Below are 629 nucleotides of genomic sequence, written 5' to 3' on the forward strand. Positions count from 1 at the left end.
CCCCCGGAGCCCGGGCCCCTCCCGCCGACCCCGAAGTCACCCTCTGGCCGGTGCGTCGACATGCGCAGTGCGATCTCTCTTAGGTCACCTGCCCCATGAACGTCACTGCGCCCCAGAACCAGCCGCCAACCCCCTTACCGCACCGGCCCTGAGGTTTCTCGTTCGCTCCCACGGCCACCAGCCTGTGGTCAGCGCGGGGCGGCGGGGATGAGCATTTCGAGCAGCTGCTATGGCCGGACGCCTGGTCTTGTGTCTCCATCACCCGGTCAGCACGGTCTGGCCTGGAGAAGCGGGGCTGTCACCTGTCACCTGTCACCGTGCCATGCTGCAGAAGAGGGAGCGGAGGCCCGAGGGGCGGTGCCTAAAGCAAACCGCCGTTCCGCCGCGACCTCCCTGTCCCCTGGGTCCCCTTGCTGAGAAGCACGTCTCCTGCACCCCCTTTCTGCTCGGAACACCCCTCACACACACTCACACACACACACATCAGACCTGCGTCTTCAGACCTCAGCCTCGCGTGCCCGCAGCTCCCCTGGCCCGTCCTCTGCTCCCTCGCCCCCCGACTCCGTGAATGACGTCGCACAGCGTTTGGAGCCCCGACCCGCCACGTGCGCCCCGGCCTCCCCACTCCC

Source organism: Pteropus alecto, unplaced genomic scaffold (assembly GCF_000325575.1).
Source record: "Pteropus alecto unplaced genomic scaffold, ASM32557v1 scaffold447, whole genome shotgun sequence".
NCBI classification, from domain to species: Eukaryota; Metazoa; Chordata; class Mammalia; order Chiroptera; family Pteropodidae; genus Pteropus; species Pteropus alecto.